A 20,366-nucleotide genomic window follows, 5' to 3' on the forward strand; every position below is an offset into this window, starting at 1 on the left:
TGAGGCAAGGTAAGTTCCATCTTTCTGTTTTTCTGAAAAGCTGCCCTTTCTTCTATGCTTCACAGGCTGTCTCAGTCCAATGTCAAGTGTTCCTTCCAGGGCCTCCTTTTCCAGGCTTTTTATTCGGCCTTTCCTTTGTCTTTTCACCAATACCATAAAGACTTAAGTATTGGGGCTGGGGATTTAGCTCAGCAGCATAAGCACTTGCCTTGCAAGCAGGTGGTCGTGAGTTCAATCCTCGGCACTGATAAAAAGGAAAAAGACAAAAAAAAAAAAAGACTTAAGTATTATAACTTCATAGTAAGTCACAATGTCTGCTAGGTCCCTTGTTCTTCTTAAAAATTTCCTGAATATTCTCCTTTTTCCTTCTTTTAATTTTGGAATCAGCTTGTCAAGTTAAAACAAAAAAACCCTACTGAAGCCAGGTGGGCAATGGCAGATACCTGTAATCTCCATTATTTAAGGTAGGAGGATCATAGATTCAAGGCCAGCCTGGGCAACTTGGAGACTCTGTCTCAAAATGAAATTTTAAAAGGCTGAGGATGTAGTTCAGTAGCAAGTTGCTCACATAGCATTCATAAGATGCTAGGTTCCATCCCTAGTACCAGACAGGAGGCAGGGAGAGGACTACAAAACAGACACATTTGGGGAGAACTTACATTTTTTAATATGGAATTTTCCAAATCTCCAAATGTGCTACTCATTTCTTTTATTTAAGCCTCCTTTAATTTCTTCCCCAAAATGTTTTATCATTTACTGTGTAGTCTTACACGGAATTTGTTAGATTTATTTCTCCGTATTTGGTTTTTATGCTATTATAAATGTCACCGTTGGAAATATTTTCATTTTCAAGTGTTTATTACTAATGGAAAGAAATGCAATTGACTCTTTAAAAAGCAACTGTACTCTCAGTATCCTTACTAAGCACTTTTTTAACTGAGTGATCTTTTTTTTTGGAGCTTCATCTAGATTTTCTACATATGCAATCATAGCACGCGATCACATGAGTGGCTACAGTTTTAGTTCTTCCTTCCTAATCTGCATCTACTTTGTTTTTCTTGACTTACTGCATTTCCTAAGACCTCATTTACCATGCAAAAATAGAGTTTGCCATATCAGGCGTTTCTGGGATGATCTTCATCTCAAAGATAAGCCCTTGAAGGCCATGTTACTCTGTGTGATATTTGTTCTAAGTATTTGTAGTTGTCCTGTATTATTTAAGGAACTTCTTTATTATTCATAAGATGCTAACGCTGACATTTTTGCTATGATGCCACGCATATGAAAGATTTTGTATTCTGCAAAAGCCTGGAGTGAATCTACCAGAACTAATGCAAAAATAAATTTAGGGAGCAGAGTCATGCAAAACCTGTGGAATTTCTGCCCCTGGAGAAAATGACAACGGCCAAATCCAATCCATTATTTCCTCCTGACCCTGCATCCTGTCCCTTCCCACCCTCTCCTCTGGCTCAGGATTCTTGCTGCGTCAAGCTGGTCCTTCGGTCACCTTGAACGGCCCAGATTCAAACACTGCTCCAGAGGCCTGTCCAACCTGTGGCTTGCCAGTTGCTTCCCTTCATTTTTTTTTTAAATGTTATATTACAAAATCTTTTAAAATGAGGTTTTGCTCCTCATGTACATTAACTATATCTTATACACGGCTACTTCTTTCTAGACCAGTGGCTATTAAGCCAGTGTACAATTCACAAATGTGCCTTTTAACAGAAATGGCTCTTTTATTAAATTTCTATTAAATTTAATTTTCTGCTATTAAAATAACCGCATGCCTGAACTAAATCTAAAACGTGTACTCTATCAGTATTTTTAAAACATTGCCACTTTTGTTGTATTGTGTTTTTGTTTTGTTTTTTCCAAATACAAAAGTGTGTGATAGACTTCTAATGTCCCTCGCCCACCATGCTCCTTAGATTGGGTCTCAGGTTCCCCCAGGTCTTGACGTTGGGAAGGTTCTAGTCTTATGCTTTATCTTTGGCATAGCAGCTGGGAAGCCCATGAGGCTTACTTTTCTATGTAGGAAGATTTTGACTTTAGTTTCAATTCCTTTATGAGTTACTGTTTTCTTTGTTTCCTGCTCATCTATTCCTATCTCCAGTATCTTGCACTAAATATTTCATTAGTTAATTTTTTATATTCTCTTACTTTCATATAGAAACATAATTATTATCCACTTTATAATGTGAGCAACCAAAAGCTTTGTACTCCTTTAGAACATTTTTTATTCAATATATTGACTTTTCATCCCCCAAATACACTAAATAAACATAAAAAGTGATTGTTATTATGGCTTTAGACAAAACTGTTTATACATTTATCGTCTGCACTGCTAGACTAAACTACTTTTCTGTTTGTTAAGAATTCTTGGAGAATGTTATGTGACACAATCTGAATTGCATGCCCCATTTCAACAACTCTGAAACATTTTACCTGTTTTACACACATTCAGAACAGGGATGGAGACCTGTACTTTCACAACTTTTTTTGTGGATTCCAGATGTTGAAAACTACTCTCAAGTTAGACTTCTATTTTTCCTTTCAGGCTATAGTTTTACTTTTGACTGAAACCTGAATGTAAAATATCTGTGGCTGATTAGTGACAAACTGATTGGCCAACACATTGGTGGAGAAAATGGGGCAGAAAAAATGGTAAAATGACCTTTTATGACATTGCATTTCACATACAAACTTCCCCTTATTGTCTACACTGTTAGACTAAACTAATTTGTTTGTTAAGATAACTTTGATATCTTGCACTGCGATAGAGCACATTATAATTTTTCTTACTAAAGTTAATGGGGATATTATTTTGTCTCTTTTTTCTGCTACTCCAGAATTTAAAAAAAAAAATAATAAGTTACAGTAGGACCTGTATTTAAGCATTCAGTTCTTCTCCTAAGTCCTTTTTCTAATTTTGACAAATAGTGTTTTTACTATATTTGATTTAACTTCTTTGAATTGCTGCTTTGATGAGTAAAAACAACCAAAATTTAGCAATTTCATACATTTAACTTAAGAGGTTAAAATACTTCCCAAATTGTATTGTGGTTTTCTACTAAGGTTGATAATAATATTTTCTAATATGTAAACAAATATGAATGTTCTAGTTAAATTTTTTCACTGAGTTGTAACATTATTGCATCCTGGGTGCAGAGGATTTTCTAAGTATTTCAAGATATAGTTCACAGTCAGGCGTGGTAGCTTACGCCTGTAATCCCAGCACTTGGGAGGCTGAGGTGAGAGGGTTCGAGACCAGCCTGGGCTACAAAGTGAGCTCAAGGCCAGCCTGAACTGCATAGCGAGACCCCATCTTAAAAAAGACGAAATAAAAAAAGATATAGTTTATGCTTAATCTTTTGTTAAGGGATCAAATGTGCTTGAAAAATAGTTGCAGTGTGGGGGGTACAATGGTTATTTGACTTTAGGCCAAGGTTTTTAACCAGGATGTCCAAATCATCTCTATACTTAGCTTGATATAAAGAGAGGAATTGTCCTAAGATCTAGCAACTGAGAGCTAAAATCCAACACTGCATTTACCCCCAAGGCTTTGGGCTGCTCTGCAGGACTGCAATCTCTGCAGGCTTGTTCTTGGCATACCCGGCAGTCTTCTGATGAGAAACGTAGGTGGAAAGATTCCCTAGAGCCATGCCAGGTTTTTCTCAGATGGCATGGCTAACACGCTGTCTTTCTGCTCTCCTGGGCTCAGGGTGAGACCTGAACCATGTTTGCATGGCTTCCCAGCCTTAGGATACCTCCTTTCTTTCTCCCACACAGGGGGTTCCCCTATTAAAAACCCTTCATGCTAGTTTTTGTCTTGTTATCTGCTCCCCAGAAGCCATGGAACAGTATCAGAAATGCAGGAAGTGGTCTAAGAAAACAGGCAATGGGGAGGGGGTTGAGGGTGGTTCACCTTTGCATAGGAGGCAAATAAGTCACATCCTGGCCACTGGGCAGGCCTGGACAGTCTCCAAGACCAGACGGAGGCTCTGTTGTTAGCAGTTTCACTGGTGATGACTGGGGGAGGCCAGGGAAGGAGAACCCCATGGAAACACAAAATTTGTTGGGAGTGATGCCATGTCCCCTCCCTGCCCCCTCCCCAGTCATCTTCCTGTCATGTATTTTTGCTTTTTCCTGGATGTCACGGAAATGACACCAGATAACATGGAAAAGCTCAGGTCCAGCGTCCTTCAGTCAGCATGATGTGTTGAGATTCTTGCCCTATCGTGGCATGTATCTGTGGTTTGTTCCTTTGTGTTGCCAAACTGTCTTTCCATATATGAAACAACACAGTTTCCACTCCCAAGCTGAGAAACAGTTTGGACTTTCTCTGACTGCGTTTATTTTGTATTTTTCCTTTGTTTGTCGGTTTCATTTTTACTTCTCCTCCTCCTGCCTGCCTGTCTCCCTTGATTTCCTGAGTGCTTCCCAAAGTCTGCCTCCCTGTTCCCTGTCATCTACCTTTTATTTTGTTCTCCAAGTTATTTATACTTTGGGTTTCTCCGATAAGAGAATCCCTGTGATATTTAATCTTCCGGTTCTGAGTCATTTCATTTTCCTGGCTGTTGGCAGTTATGAATACCTGTGCAGGTATCTATGGGAACACAGGCTTTTCTTTCACCTGAACAAACATTTGCAGGTAGAATTGCCGAGCCACGTGATGCATGTAAATTTAATTTGGTAAGAATCAGGGGTGGATTTCCAAAGTCCTTATGCAGTCTCACAGGTTTACTCATATGCCTCCTGGTTTCTCAGTCACAGCACTATTAACAGTGTGAGGCAGAGAATCCTCTCTGGGGTACCACCCTGGCATCACGAGGTGCTCAGCTGAACTTTGGCCCTGCCCACTGTACCCACAGTGCCTCTCCCAGGTGTAACATCCTATTTGAGGAGAAACTGCCAGCTGGGGATGTAGCTCAGTGACACAGCACCTGCCCGGCAGGCACAAGGGTCTGAATTTGATTCCTAGTACAAAAACAAATACAAAACCCTGCCAAACCCAGATCCCAAGGAGCAGTACCATTCTTTATCACTACTGGTGGTGGCTACAGGAGGTCCAGTCAGCTCTCTGCTTGCCCACACTTAATACAGAACACTTAACAAAATTCTGGACATTCAAAAGAAGTGTAGTGTTACATCATTGTGGTTTAAATTTACATTTCCCTAATTACCACTTGTGTTGAGCATATTTTCATGTGCTTCTTTATCATCTATCTTTAGGCTTTGGTTCACTGTCTGTTTAAATCTTATGCCATATTTTTTCTTTTTTGAGACAGGGTTTCACTGTGTAGTTCAGACTGGTTTTCGGTTCACTGTGTAGCACAGGCTGGCCTCAAACTCATCCTCCTGTCTCAACTTCCTGCGTGCTAAGATTACAGATATATGCCATCATGTTTGGCCTCTTGCTCGTTTTTGATTAGTTGTTCTCTTCATCTTGTTTGAAAGATTCGTTATCTATTCCGGATACAAATCCTTTATCAGAGAGCTGTTTTCAAGCATTTTCTCTTCCTCTATGGTTTGTACTTTTATTTCCTTCACAGTGCTTTTCCAAATTCAACCAAGTCACAAAGAATTTCTCCTATATTTTAATTCAGATGTGTGATTCACTTGGTAATAATCTTTTTATCTGGCCTCAGATGTGAATTCAAATTCTTTTGCATCTGGATATACAGTTATCCCAGCCCACTTTGTTGTGAAAATCTGCTTTTTTTTTTTTTTTTTGTCTTTTTCCTTTTTATCGGTACCGGGGATCAAACTCACGACTGCCTGCTTGCAAGGCAGGTGCTTAGCTGAGCTAAACCTCCAGCCCCTAAATCTGCTGTCTTTGATGTAGGGGGTCTACTTCTTTATCTTGTCTCACTGATCTAGTCTGTCTCCTGGCTTCTCAACCATAGCACTAGTAACAGTATGGGATGGACAGTTCTCTGCTATGAGGTCTGTCTGTGCACTGTTGATCATCCAGACCCAAGTATGTAGTTAAGCAATTCTTTTCATATTTCTCCAATCCAATCCAGTTGTCTCTGCTCCTTTGTCAGAAATGAGTTGGTCTTACTTGTAAGAATTGTTGCCTATACTCAACTCCTTCCCTTAATCTATGAATGTACCCTTTTGTGAATATCATACTATCTGGAATATTGTTGCTTTATTTAAAAAATTTGTCAAATCAGGTAGTATCATTCCTCCAACTTTATATCCCTCTTCAAAAATCTTTTTGGCTATTCTAAGTTGCTTAGCCCAGTCCCTGGCCCTGCCCACTGCACCAGCAGCGCCTCCCCCAAATGTAACATCTTCAAATGTCTTATGACATTGCTGCATTTGGTCAGCATAATAAATATCGCAGACTAAGTGGCTTAAACAGCAGTTGTTCCCTCACATTCTCGAGGCCAGAAGCCCAAGTCCCTCTGGAGGCAGCAACTCTCTCCCAGGTTTGCAGTTGGCATCTTTTCCCTGTGTGTCTGTGTCTTGAGCTCTTTTTACAGGACCCCACTCTGATAGATTACAGCCCCCTGAGTGGTTAGGGATTTTTGTTGTTGTTATTGTTTGTTTTTTTAGACACAGTTTCACTATGCAGATCAGGCTGGTCTGGAACTCACTTTGTAACCTAGGCTGGCCTTGACCTCACAGCAATCCCCTTGCTTCCAGCCTCCCGAGTGCTGGGATTACAGGTGTGTGCCACCACACCTAGCACTGAGTGGTTTTATTTTCCATTAATCTGTTCTTTAAATCTCCTGTCTCAAATACAGTCACAGCTGAAATGCTCAGAGTCAGGGATTCAGCCCTTGACAATGGCCTGTTAAAGAGACAATATGGTAACTACTTTTATGTCAGGATTATCTTGTGGTGAAACACTATTCTGCTTAAATGGTTACGTTTTGATCTGCGCTGTTTTGCTGTTATGCCCTCTTTTATCTCAATCTCCACTCCATTATTTACTTTTTTACTTTTATCGTTTTAATTAAGGGAAAAATAAATAAAAATAGCAGGATATATTATAGCAACCCACTTTGACTTTCCATTATCTTGATTTAAAGCCCTGTATTACTCTCACCATCTTGTTTTTGACTGATGTCCCCCTATTCTGCTTTGCTTGATAGTACCAGGTTCGAAAGTTTAGGCAACAGCTGTGAAGATAGTGAGATTCATTATGACGCCCATTCTCGATGACTTTTATCTACTTTTGAAGACCTACAATGTCTCCAATGTTTTGGTTTTGTCGGTTTTGTTCTTTACTGTTTTGTTCAATTTTATTATCTGATGATATAGGCAATTCTATTAGAGATAGCGGGAGGCATTATGGTAACCATTATTGATCACCTTGTATTATGCTTTTACATTATCTATTATGTCCACCCTTTTGATTTGATTGACTCTGTTCTGTTATGTCACATTTGGTTCTACTCCCTTCCAAAAAAGTAATAAGAACTGTGGGAGTAACAAAACCCAAAATATGTAATTGTCATTGTACAAAAGAGAGGAAAAGAAAGTGCTCTAAATGATATGACTGCATGTATCTTTAAGTGTATAAGATAGAAAATGATATCACTGAGTTTTATTGGATCATTGAACAGAACTGTTTGCAGTTTCACTGTTGGAATGTCCACTTTACAAGCTTTAACTTTGTGACTTGAACAATTATTTCTAAGATGACAATATGTAATCTATTAACTAGTGATTTCCTACTGTTTATTTTTTTCTGTAAATCTGTATAACTTGTACCCTTTCTCTGCTTTTTTTTCTCCTTAAATAAAATTAAAAAGAAACAAAAAAAAAACAAAAAAAAAACAAGGCCTGTTGACCAGTGCTATAGCTGAGAACTACGAGTCCTTCTTGACATATGAGCCACTGGGTCTCGATTTCTATACATTTATAATCCTTCATTAGTGAAGTCTTTTTATTTCCAAATTGATTTTTCTGTTCTAGACTTCTTTCTGATATCTATACCTGTATATCCATATCTATCTACCTATCTATTTATCTATTTTTCTCACTATATATTGGCTGGCCTCAAACTCACTATGTAGCCCAGCCTGGTTTCAAATTTATGATGATCCTCCTGCCTCACCTTCCCAAGTGCTGGGATTATAGGCATACTTATGCCTGCTTTGATGTTTGTTTGTTTTTAAAGTTTGCCTTAGTGTTTGTACATATAGTTATTTTGCATTACAGGTATAAAACCATTTATTGTTCCTATAAAAATCATGAACTCCCCAAAGACCGAGCAGCTGGCGGAGAAAGAGGTGCAGAGAAAAGAATATCCCTTCTAAAAAAAAACCCATTCAACCCTCCTCCGCCAACCCCTGCTGCAGCCAAGTCCATCCTGTGGCTTTGTCTAGGACAATGAGACTTTGTTTCATGACCTTTTATATCCTAACTATAACAATGCCTGGGTGTTGTTATCCAGTTTTCACACAAGGTCACAAAGATTTCCTTCTATTATATGCCAAATGTTTCACAGTTTTATATTTTGATCTATAATTGATTTAACTTTGGGAAAAGTATGGGCTTTAGGTTGCAGTGCTTTTCTGTACATGGTTGCTCAATTGTTTGAGCAGCATTTGTTGGGAATGCCTGTCCCTTCTTGCTCCGTGGGAATGTGTCCCCCAAAACTTACATTTTGAAACAGGTTGCCCATTGTCCTGTGTCTGTGGTGCCCACGGAGGTGGGGGCCTGTGGAGAATCATAGGGTTCTGGCTTCGTTGATGGATCTATGCCTAGCCATAGGGCTGGAGGGAGCAAGCATGGGCCATTTTTACTCTTCTACTAGGTGAGAAAAGAGCTATCCCACATCTGATGTTGACGGCCAGCACCTTTACCATGGACTACTCAGCCTCCAGAACTGTAGAAATAAACTTCAGTTGTTTGCAAATCACCCAGACTCAAGTATTTTTGTTAACTAACACAAATGGACAGGTGCTTCTCCAATCCAATTGTCCCTGCTCTTTTGTCAGAAATCAGTTGGTCTTACTTGTAAGAGTTGCTGCCTAAACTCAACTATGAATCTACCCCTTTGTCAGTATCATACTATCTAGATTACTGTTGTTTTATTTTTAAAATCTTCAGAATAGGTAGTATAATTTCTCCAACCTTATTTCCTTCTTTAAAATTTTTTGGCTATTCTAATCTCTTTTTTCCTATCCACAGAAACTTCATAAATATTTGCCTATATCTAAAAGAATCCTAAGTGTTTTGGAATCCTACTAACAGCATACAGATTCTGATTGGCTAGATTTATAGCTAAGCAATTTGAGAGATTTTTTTTTTTTTTTTTTTTTGGTCGTTTTGAGACAAGGTTTCACTTTGCAGTTCAGGTAGACCTCTAACTTACTATGTAGCCCAAGTTGGCCTTAAACTCACAACGATCCTTCTACCTCAGTCTTACAAGTGCTGGATTATAGGCATATGCCACAACGCCTGGTTTGAAGGAGTTTTTTTTTTCAGATAAACTTTATTTTATAGAGCAATTTTAGGTGCACAGCACACTTGAGTCTTACATATGACTTCCAAATTCTCCTGTCCCTCATATCTACAGATTCCCATATTTCCAGTGCCCCCACTCACAGAGGTACATTTGTTACAACCTATGAACCTATGTTGACACCTCTTTGTCACCAAAGCCTATAGTTGACCTTAGGGTCACTGTTACATCATATATTCTGTGGAGTCTATCAGACTCCACAGAACCCTGTAGAACAGTTGACATCCACAGTATCACTACAGAACAGTTTTGCCACCTTAGAGAATCTTCTTCATTTTACTTATCCCTGGAAAACACCAATTTTTTTAAAAATTTTTTATTTTTTGGTCTTTTTGAGACAGGATCTCAATATGCAGTTCAGGCTGGCCTTGAGCTCACTTTGTAGCCCAGGCTGGTCTCGAACTCACAATGATCCTCCTGCCTCAGCCTCCCGAGTGCTGGGATTACAGGCATGAGCCACTATGCCCGGCTCTAACACCAATTATTTTACTGTCTCTGTTTTTTCCTTTTCCAAACGTCACCCGCTCAGACCACACAGAGCGCTGCCTTTTCTAATTGGTCTCTCCCACTTGCAATGTGCGTTCACCTTTCCTCTGTCTTTTCATGGCTTTACAGCTCTATTTTTTGCCATTTTTTTATTGTGGTAAAATACACATAAAATTCATCATCCTGCTCATTCTCAGTGCCCAGTCTGGAGCGAGCAACCATCACCTTGGCCCACTGACAGAGCTCTTTTCAGGTTGCAAAACTGAAACTGTCTGCATTAAATGCTGACTCCCCGGGGCTGGGGATTTAGCTCAGCTGCATAAGTACCTGCCTTGCAAGCAGGCAGTTGTGAGTTCGATCCCTGGTACCGATTAAAGGAAAAAGACAAAAAAAAACCAAAAAAATGCTGACTCCCCACCCACTTGCCCTGCACCACCGCCCTACTCCCTGTCCCTGACTCTGACTCCACCGGAGACCTCCATACGCAGGATCACACAATGTCTGGCCTTTTGTGACTGGTGTATTCCTTAAGGACCATCCATACAGTAGCATGGGTCAGAATTTCCTTCCTTCTCAGGGCTGAAGAACAATATTCTATTTATAAACCGACCACAATGTGCTTATCTATTCATTTATTAATGGACTCAGGAATTGCTTCTCTATTTCAGCTATTGTGGATTAATCGGCTGAGAACATTGGGTGGACAACTACCTCTTCTCCAAGGCCTCGCTTTCAGTTCTCTTGGCTGTAAACCTGGAAGCGGAATTGCTGGATCATGGAATTGCATTCCATGTCTAATTCCTGAGGAGCTGCTTAGTTCATTTCTTCCTGTTTCTGAATAACCTCCCTTTGTCTGGATATACACTTTTTCTAGACTGAAGGATGTCTTGGTTGCTTCCAAGTTTAGGTCATAATTGATATAGGGGAATGAAACTCCCAACCTACTATGTCCCCAAGTTCGGGTTCTCTAAAACCAAGGAATGAATTTTAGGAACAATGGAGGTAAAGAGTAGAATATATTTATTGAGAGAAAGAAAGCTACTGTCTGAAGAGAGACAGAAAGGGTCCCGAGTGGCTTGCCAAGGATTCTGTCTTTTCCAGGGACTTTTATAGAGTAAAAACATAAGTTCAAGGTGGGGGAAGACTGGGAACTCACAAGGCAGATGGGCATAAGATGGGACAGAACTATGGTTATCCAATAAGATCAATAGTTCAGGTAAAATTGATTAAATTAGGGACAAATGGGGAAGCGAGTCACATAGAAAGCAAGCATTCTTAAGGAGCTGTGACTCTTCCCTAGGGGGATGGGAATTATTTAGGGTACCAATCCTCAGGATATGGGTGCATTTGTATGGTCTTTTGTCTTGAGGCCTGACCCTGTCTCACTGCCTATAATATTTCTAACTAACTTAGCTGCCTGCAACTAATGAATAAAGCCATCATAAATCTCCATGCACAGGTTTTTGCATAGACATGTTTTCATCTGGGTAAATGCTAAGTATGGGATGCAGTGGAGAGAGTATATGGTAAAGGTACGCTTAGCTTTGTAAGAAACTCCCAAACTGTCTTCCCAAGTGGCTGGATCAGATTGCAGTGAGAGTCTCATGTCTTCACCAAAGTTCTGTTGTCAGTGTTCTGACATTTGGGGTCTCATTGTTTTAATTTGCAGTTCCCTGAAAACATAGGGTGCCAAGAACTTTTTTTCATATGCTTCTTTGTTTGGGGGGCTATTTTAAATGATGTTTTTTTTAAATGATGTTTTTAATAATTTGGATCTCCAACTGCTTAGTGCTATCGCAGAGTTACATTAAAGTGATTGATTTTTGTAAGGTGACCACATGACTGATATTTTCACTTATTAGTTCTAAGAGTCTTAGATGTGTCGAGTTTTCTGTGTATACCAGCACACTGGCTGAGGAGCAGGGTGTCTTCATTTTTCCATTTATGCTTTACACCTTCCTCCAGGGCCACCTAACTGTGTCTTTCAGGGCCACATTAGAGCTAGTGATAGTGGACCCTGTGTCCTGCTCCTGATCCCAGGGGCAAAGCATTCCCTTTTTGATCACTACCTATAACTGAACTGTAGTGATATTGTGGATGTCAGTACTTTTAAATTTATTATTGTTTTATTTGGTTTTTTGTGACAGGGTCTCACTATGTACTTCAAGCTAGTTTTGATCTCACTATATAGCCTATATAGCCTCACTATATAGAGATCACAGGCCGGCATCATGATGCCAGGCTTGTGAATGTCTTTAATTAGGGTGAAGCCTCACCCTGCTAACTGATTGAGAGCATTTATTGTGCATGGATGCTGGATTTCGGTTGGGGGTTCACCCACATCCACTGCTAGTATTCCACAGACTTTCTCTTTAGCTTTTCATGTGCCCAGTGGCATTAATTTCAAACATTTAGCCAGTCTACACTCCTGGGATCAAGCCTGCATGGCTGTGGTACCTCACCTATGACCTAGTACACCCACTGTGCCGGGCAGGCCATGCCCTGCTGAGGGTGTAGGGTACCCGAGCCCATCACACACAAGGCTCTGTCACTTTCTTCTTGAAACGCATTTGATTTTTGTCTCTCGGTCATGCTCCTCCTTTGAAAAAGAGAGGCTGTGAGAGTGTTGGAAAGTGCTTTTCCCTATTCAGTTTTGGGGAAGTGCTTATGTACAATTGATATTACCTCTTCCTTAAAGGTTTTCTATAATTCACTAGTGAAACCATCTAGCCTTTGCCTTTGTGTATTGAAATGTCTTTAAATAGAAATAGGGTGCTCATGCTCTTTCTTCTTGAGTTTGGTTGTTTATGTCTCATGAAATTAAGCTCACTCCATTATTTATATATTTATTTACGTAGGTGGTGGGGGAGATTGAACCCAGGGCCTTCTGTATGCAAGGCAAGAACTCTACCACCATGCCACATCCCCAGCCCTCTAGCCCATTCCATCTTCATCACTGAATTTATGCATGTGTATAGTGCCACAGTGTTACAGTGGTGATATTTATAGTGTTCCCCTAGTATCTTTATAATGGCTATGAGGTTCAATATCCCTCCTCCAATCCTAAAGCCAGTCTTCAGTGTCTGCTCTTTTTTATTGTCAGTCCCACTAGCATTTTGCCGATTTTAGGGATCTTTTCAAAGAACTAGTTTCTATGTTTATCAGATTCTCCACGTTGTGCTGTTCTCTGTGCACTGGCTTCTGGATTTATATAGACACTCACATGCATATGCATGCATATTTCTCCCTGCTTGCTTTCAGGTTATTTACTCACTGAATTCACCAGTGAAGCCACCCAGACCTGGAGATTCCCTTGTGAGAGGCTTTTAATTACATGTTACAGTTCTTTAATAGGCCAAGGATTACTCTCGCTATTACTTCTTGAATTTGGGGGTTCATGTCTTTCAAAGAATTGCTCCCCTTTCATCTAAGTTTCCAAATGTATGCGTGGGCAGAGATATTTGTAGTACTGCCTTATTATCCTTTTTATTTTTTATTTTATTATTTATGAATGGGCATTAATTGAACATTTTAATGGGGTGTGATGGAATCATTTAAAGCTTGCCTGTGCCATGCACAGATCAAATACAGCCCCCGTTCCCATCCCTGCCCCAATCCTCCCAGTCTCAGTTAATGACTATTCTCTATGCAGGGCAACATCTTTTAGCTTCCATATATGAGAGACAGAGCACCCAGGGCTGGTCTTTCTACAGCTGGTTTACTTCACTTAGCCTCCTGGCCTCGATTTCCATCTGTTTTCCAACAAATGGCAGGATTTCCTTCTCCTTTATCATGGGAAATTCCCACTGTGGGCATACACAGTACTGCTCGCCCATGCATGCACAGATGGGAGCCAGGCTGGTTCCATGTCATACTGATTGTCACTGGTGCTGCCGTCACCACGGGTATGCAGGTGTCTCTCTGGTGAGCTGGCCTTACTTCCTCTGGATGCATACCCACAAGTGGGCTAGCTGGATCATGTATGGAGGTTCTGGTTTTAGTTTTTTTAGGAATCACCATGCTGCTCTCCACAATGACTGTACTAATATACATTCCCACCAATGGCACTTAAAACCATTCCCTTTCTCATGTCTTTGCCAGGGTGTTATTTTTATTTTTTTGTATTTATTTAGTTTATTTTGGTGATGGGATCAAACTTAGGGTCTCACACATCCTAGGCAAGCACTATACCACTGTGTTACATTCCCAGCTCCTTGAAAAAAATTTTTTTTAATTTTTTAAATTTTGTGACAGGGTCTCAGCTCCTTCCTTTCTCTCTCTCTCTCTCTCTCTCTCTCTCCAATAGAAGCCATGATCCTCATTATGAGTTTAGTAGTTATTTGTTTTACTGTGCTGGGGTTATAACCCAGGACCTCAGGTGTGCTAGGCAAGTGCTCTGCCACTGAGTTACACCCTCAGCTTCACTGTGGTTTTGATTTGCACTTTTTGATGCCAATGATTAATGTTTTTCATATATTTGTTGTCCATTTGTATTTTGTCTTTTTCGAAGTGTCTATTCAAATCATTTGCTTACTTTTAAATTGTATTATTTGGGAGTTTTGGTTAATGTTTTGAGTTCCTTGTGTACTCTGTGTGTGTTTGTTTGTTTGTTTATTTGTTTTGTTTTGGGATGGGGTCTTGCTATGTACTTTAGTCTGGCCTTGAACTCCTGCCCAGGTGATCCTCCTGCTTCAGCTTCCTGAGTGCTGGGATTATGGGCAAGCACCACCACTCCCATCTGCACACTGAGTGTTTACCCTGTATGAGCTGAGAAACTGGCAGAAGTTTTCTCTCCTGTTGATTTCTTCCTTAGCTGCACAAAAGCTTTTCAGCTGGTGTGCAATCCCATCTATGGGGGTTCGCAGTGATTTTCCTTCTCCACCCCTGTCCCCTTCTCTTTTCCCCTTGTGATACTGGGGATTGAACCTAAGACCTTCAACCTAAACTAATTCTCAGGCCTTTTTTTATTTTGAAACCAGGTCTCACTGAGTCCTGTGGTGGGCTCATAAGTGTAATCCTCCTATCTCAGCCTCCCAGGGTATTGGGATTACAGGTGCCAGACCCTACACTGAGCTTCTTTTTTTCATTCCTAATGTTCATAACTCATATCTTCTTTTCTCTTTTATCTATCTTATCAGTCTTGCTAGAGTTTCATCCAAGGTCTTGATCTTGTCAAAGAACCCTCTTCACCACACCCTTTGAGAATGTATTTTGATTGGCTGTTCCAGAGATGCCAAATAATTACTTGCTTCCTTTGTTACGTGTATCCACTCTGGGAGGAGCAAGGAAACCATATACAGTGCAGCTCCTCTTAGCAGCCCCTCGTGCCATGTGGGCACATAGATCACACACAAGGAGTCCCCAGAGACACTGTGGTTTTTGTTTACAATGCCAAATCCATTTTAAAAGATGGCTCTCCTCACCTGTGTGTTAATCTGGCAGCCGGCTGAGGTATTAGAAGACTCTAATGAGAGATGCTGTGGTCCCCAGACAGTGGGGACCCTGTGTTTTGCGAAGTCACTTATCAGGTCCTTCGCCTCTGCAGTCGCAGGATCATGCCTCCTGGCTCTCACTCATGGCTGCTTCTTTTCTTGCAGGTTTTTGCTTTCTATTACGAGCTCCCATTTGCAGGAGTTGTGGGTTCCTTTGTTTGCATTTTCCCTTGGTTTTTGCTAGGTTGCTCTGGGTTCCACTGACTTTCTAGCTCACAAGTTTTCTGGACCACAAAAGCAATGCAAATGTGGGGCATAAAACTTTGAGGAGGTGGCCCTGCCCCTGCCACTCCTGGGGGAGTTGTTTTTATCACCCTCCGCAGACTCAAGGAAACATTTTTCCTTGTTGTTATCTGCTTTGACAGCTGGGAGGTGGTCCTTACCCAGTCTTTTCTTGGAGGGTGTGGCCTTTTCACCAGCCCTTGCCACTAAGTAGTCATCTTGCAGGCCCAGGTGTGCCTCTTGATTGCACCCTCCCACCTGCCTCTGAACTCTTTGAGAACCTTGTGCTGTGTTCATTCCCCAAACTCAATGCAGCTGCAGTCCAGTGCAGCCGCGTGGATGAGCCTCACCACACTCCCTGGGCAGACACACAATGCACAGCAGCATTCGTGAGGCTCAGTAACACAACACATATTTGCAGAGCAAATTTGGGAGACTGGTCATTCTCCTGGGGGTGTCGAAGTGGGTTCTCCTTGACCCTGGGCTGTGGGCTGGTCCTCGGAGGGGCTTAGCCCATGAAAACCTACTGAGGTGCACACGCCGCCATGGCTACTGCTCTGCAGTTTTCTGTCAATGCAACGTGGCCATGGCAGCAGAAAGGACACAGCCACGGGGCCCAGTGGCAGCAGGGGCAGCTCCGACCCAGAACCTAATGCTCGACCTCCAGCACCCAATTCATTCGTTTCATAAAGATCATCCTTATTTTTGTGAGCCTGGCTGAGTGTTTAAACCAGTCTTCCTTGTTTTACTTGACAACTGAAAGTTTTTAAACCAGAGTTTTCAGATTGTATATCTACTTGAGCTTCTAGATCTGGAAGTTGGTGGAGTGAATTCTATGTGAGGAAGGCACTAAATCTACTCAGGTGAGACCAGCAGGCACTTTGTTCCTAGATCTTCACAGAGCTCTGCTCCTGCCCAGGGGCAGGACCAGGCAGTCAGAGGACAAAAGAAGGCGCTGGCCTTGGAGTTTGTGTCACAGCAGCCCTGCCCCGGCCTTCCCCCACCAAGCCTTGAGACTTGGATGCCTGTCAAGCCTTTGCTGCCTGTTGTATAGCATCTATTACACCCCCCACCCTCACAGGCCAGCACCTTGGTTCTCTTAAGCCCAAGGGCACAGGCCAAGAGAATGGTGTGGGTCCCAGGATGTATCGAGCATTTCCGGAAGCAGCCTCCTTTTCCAGGACTGTTCTCTAGCAATCTGGACCTGAGCTCCAGGGCAGGGGCTTCTGTTCCTCTTACTGCTGCATCCCCAGAGCTTAGCAAAGCTTGAGACATGGACACTCAGGAAACGTGTACTCAGGAAAGACATGAACCTAAGGATAGACTGCTCATCAGCAAAGCCTGTATGTGAAGAACCACAGTGAGAGTGAGGATTGGGTGGGGGTGTATTTTGAAAGCGTTTCAGGGCCTGTTTGACCTTTGCTGGAGAGGACTGTCAAGGGTGACCACCTTCTGGGAGGAAGAGGGGTCCTGGAGCCTTGTGGGATCTGGGGCTCCTTTACCCCACCTAGGGCTGCTCCAGATGTGACACCATGTGTGGGAGATAAGCAGCAAGAAGGGCAGGAGGGAGCGACAGACAAGGGAGAGTCCTGCCCTGCGTGGACTACACTTGACATAGGGCTTGTCAAAGGAGACTCTAGGGTTCTGGGAGCAGGGAAACTGTGGGGTGCAGAATGACAGGAAAGACCAACACGGGACGGGCCAAGGACTACAAAGGGCATTACCTCCTCAGGACTTAGTGCCAGGACTCCTGGGTGTGTGGGACAGCCAGAAACTGAGCTGAAGTTCTGGTTACTTTCTGGGGAGGACTGAAATGTCATACTCACCTGAGATCTGGAAACAGAACCTCAGACCTTGCACTGGCAGCGCCCAGGGACACAGCAGCGGGACTGGGAACAGCAGGGCTTGCGGCAGCCTCTCTTACAGCCCCCACAGGAGGAACAGCTCCCCTTGGAGCAGCCACAGGAGCCACAGCCCCCTTTGCTACAGTTGGAGCAGGAACAGGCTGGCACACAGCAGCAGCTGGAGCCACAACCTCCACACCTGAGCCACAGCAGGTCGTGGATCTGGTGATGAAAGTGGAGAGGTCAGAGAAGCAGGGGTGTGGGAGGGGTGCGGATGTGGACTGCCTGGGCCTGGAGCCTTATACACACAGGCAGGACAGGTGTAAGTCTGGACACAGGGCTACTTCCTGCCTCTTGTTTATGCCATTTCCCAGGGAAAATTTTGTTTATTTAATCTTAAAATAACCTCAGTGGTGTCATACTTTGCCCCCCCCCCCCTTTGGTTTATTATGTTCCTCACACGTTCTCTGAAAAACTACATGGCCCCTGCCATTTCTATGCCATCTTGAACCATGGGAATAACAGCTCAGCTTTGATGTCATGTTTATTTGATGCCAACATTTACTTTTCTGCACGGCTGTAACAAATGACCAGATGGACAGTTTAAAACAACAGACTTTATTGTCTCACAGTTCTGAAGCCTGGATGTCTGGATCAAAATCGTGGTCCTGTAGAGGAAGACTTTCTTTGTCTCTTCTGGCATCTGGTGGCTTTTGGGTAGTCTCAGCTCGTTTCTGTGTTGCTCCCATGTCTGTCTCCAACCTCACATGGCCTCCTCCTCCTCCGCTGTGTCTGCAATTCAAATCTCCCCACGTTTTGCTTTTGAGGACCTAAGTCATTGGTTTAGGACTGCCCTGATCCAGCGCCACCTCCTGTTAACTTGGTTCCAGGCAGACATGCTGGGGGCCTCTGCTCTACCTGTGACTGCAGATTTTCTTGATCTCAGCCTGACTATAGAGCCCCAGGGTTGTTCATGGAAAGCACCGGGGAGTCCATAGGGACACTGTGGAGTAGGTAACTTCATCCTGAGCCAGTGGGCAGAAAAGGACTTAGGATAAAGATGAGACACACATTCAAGATGGACCTAGGGGACCAGGACAGCACCCAGAAGCAGGTGATCTAGGACCTAGAAGCAGGATCTAGGTCTAGGACAGGTCCCAGGACCAGGATCAGACTCAGGACCAGAATAGAGTCCAGAATGAGTACAGGATCTAGAATCAGGTTAAGAACAGTAGGAACCACGGTTAGGAGAGGAGGTAGGATTGATACAAGATCTAGAATCAGGATGAGGGCCCGGTCTAGGACAGGGCTGGGACTGGGATAACGTGAAGGTTAATCATGATTGTCAACTCGATTGGGTTGAGAAACACCTAGGAAATTAGTAAAGTGCACTTCTAGGTACGTAATAAAGGTGTTTCCACAAACAGTTGGCATGTGGGATGGCAATCTGATGGGGATGGCCTGCCCTGCACGTAGGTGGCACCACCAGTAGGCAGGAACACTGGATGGAACAAAAGCAGAAGGAGGAGGAAGCCCATCAGGATATACTTTGGTCCCTGCTTCTTTCCTGCCACAACTTCAGTGAATACTTTGCTCCATCAAATACTCACTCATCATTGGCCCAGAAGCAATGGTGCCAAATGACCAACAGTGGAAACCATAGGCCAACACACATCTCTCCTCCTTTAGGACAATACTGCCGGGTATTCTGTCCCAGCAACAGGAAGCTGGTTAACATAAATAGGAACCAGGCCAGGCCAGGATGCAGGATTAGGGCAACACCCAAGATCAGCAGAGGACTCATCAGAACAAGACCTAGAATCAAAATAGGACCCAGTATACAGATGAGACTTAGGATGAAGACAGGTCCTAGGATAAGGAGCACTCAGGAAAAGGACCTGGGGTGTCTTTGTTGGAAGCTGGGCCATGACCCAGGATCGGTTGACCTGCACTACCATTTCTATAGAGCTAAATGACTCAAGGCTTGCTTAGGCTCGAAGATGAAAGATGTGCGGGCTGGTACCTTGGAATGCTCACAGCTGCATCCAGCTGGTGGGGAGAGCTGGAGCAGTAATAGAAGTGATAGAAGCTGCCCAGCAGCTCTGGGCAGCCAGGAGGCCAGCTTGGGCTTGGCTAATCAGGAGGGCACAGCAGAAGTATGAAAGACAGAGTAGGAGGCCACCCTGTACACACAGGACAGTGGCTCTCACAGTGAACCTAGGTGACAGCTAGAAAGAGCCGAGGGACAGAGGATGGCCAGTGAGTCCACACTTGGAGCCCTGTCAGTGCCAGGGAGGGGACTCACAAGATGTGTCCTCAGTCAGCTAGGGTGGGGCAGAGTGCTCAGTGGAAGGGAGGGCACAGCTGCTCACCTGGTAAGCATGAGGCCTGGGCCCAGGATGACCCCCAAGGGTGCAGACTGCTTTGACTGGGAGGCTCAGGAGGGAAACAGCAAACCAAAGCAGAGCCTTTCATATTTAACTGTGCCCAAGTCTGTGCTCTCCACTGCCAACCCAGGTGCCCAGATGTCCTGGGGCATCGGAGTGTTCTTGAGAAATATATTTGATTTTTTTTTTCTTTTTTGAGACAAAGCCTCACTGTGTATTCCAAGCTGGCCTTTAATTCACTATGTAGCCCAGGTCGGCCTCAAACTTTTAGCAATCTTCCTGCCTCAGCCCCCAGAGCACTGCCAAGCCCAGCTATTGCTGTGTTCTCCACACTTGCCCCTTTGCCCCCCCAGGATGACCCCCTGGGCTACCTCCAAGCCCTTCTAGGATGGGCCAGGGAATGGCCAGACAGGCCCCTGGAGCCACATCCAGAGACAACTTTAAAGGT

Source organism: Cavia porcellus, unplaced genomic scaffold, assembly GCF_034190915.1.
Source record: "Cavia porcellus strain 051 isolate PalLab524CR breed Dunkin Hartley unplaced genomic scaffold, mCavPor4.1 scaffold_17, whole genome shotgun sequence".
NCBI classification, from domain to species: Eukaryota; Metazoa; Chordata; class Mammalia; order Rodentia; family Caviidae; genus Cavia; species Cavia porcellus.